Source organism: Gorilla gorilla, chromosome 9, assembly GCF_029281585.2.
Source record: "Gorilla gorilla gorilla isolate KB3781 chromosome 9, NHGRI_mGorGor1-v2.1_pri, whole genome shotgun sequence".
Taxonomy (NCBI): Eukaryota; Metazoa; Chordata; class Mammalia; order Primates; family Hominidae; genus Gorilla; species Gorilla gorilla.
This window is the reverse complement of record NC_073233.2, coordinates 75863611-75864764: the sequence shown is the minus strand read 5'-3', so window position 1 is coordinate 75864764 and position 1154 is coordinate 75863611. Positions and strand designations below refer to the sequence as shown.

The window sequence follows — 1154 nt, the reverse complement described above, 5'->3', positions numbered from 1 at the left end:
AGTACAGAAAGTGAGAGAAATCACCCTAAATCTCACGACCCCAAGAAATAAACCTCCTAATATTAAGTGAACAGCATTCCTTGCTATGCACAAAGATGGCTAGAGACATGAACAGACACTTCTGATCACATAAAATGAGATTTTAAAAACAAGAAGTAGCAAATTGAATGCTGTGTAAATGTATCAGAAGAAAAAGAAATGGAAGTGAAACTGAAGGAACTGGACAACTCAGATAAACGTAGTTTTTCCTCACTAAAAATCAGTTTCTAGAACATCTAAGAAATCAAAGATGATGAAAAATATTAAGATGTTTTATATATATGTAGAAGTCTTTACAGTTGACTGATCATCTCATGAAAAATTTTTACAGTCACTGAAAATAAATCATTGCAAAATCTTTAATCCTTTTGCTTTTTGCCAGCACTGACATTGGCCTTGGCAGTCTCTTGACTTCATTCTGTCCTTGCATTCCTTTTGCTGTTTTCTTGAGGTCGTCTTCTTCTCATGCCAGCTGTGTCTTGCAAGTCTATGTTTGAGTTCATTTTTCTTTGCATAATTCAAAGAACCAGATAGCATGCCAAAGCCCATTGTTTAACCACCACCAAAATGGGTTCTGAGTCCAACTATTAATATGAAGATGACACCCATTGTGGTCTTGTACATTTTGTTGCCTTCCTGGGGTGAAGGACATTGGTGACCATTTGTTTCCTCTGGAGCGGTCGATTGGTCATGAACTTCCTGGTCCAGATAGTTACTGTGTCATTCATCATGGTGGTTGATCCTCAGGTAGTTAGGGAGGAAAATAAACAAGAAGTTATATATTTAAAACCACGTTTCAATTTTAGACCTGATTAATTGACTTAATAAAGGGCATTAGCACTTCTACTTCCTACGGTCCCTCCCTTTACCTCTGGAAACTAGTTATTTCTAGGTTGTTTTATGTTGTTAAGGTTGACCACCTTTTCTTTCTGTTCTTCAATCATAGTCCTATTTTTAAATGGATTCACCTCTCATCACTAGCCTTTTGTCATGGTCATTCAATTCACGAGTTGCTTATTTTTTAATTTCTTGGCTGACTAAATTTTATTATGAATACTTTTTTTAAAAGAGCTCAGAAATACTGTATTTTTTAAGTTCTTGAACATGTGATAGTG

General features: G+C 35.5%; 1 pseudogene; it reads right to left on the bottom strand.

Annotated features, from left to right (window-relative positions):
- Nucleotides 1–398: 398 nt before the first annotated feature.
- On the bottom strand, nucleotides 399–880 carry LOC129525270 (small ribosomal subunit protein eS24-like; annotated as a pseudogene).
- Between the last annotated feature and the right edge of the window lie 274 nt (nucleotides 881–1154).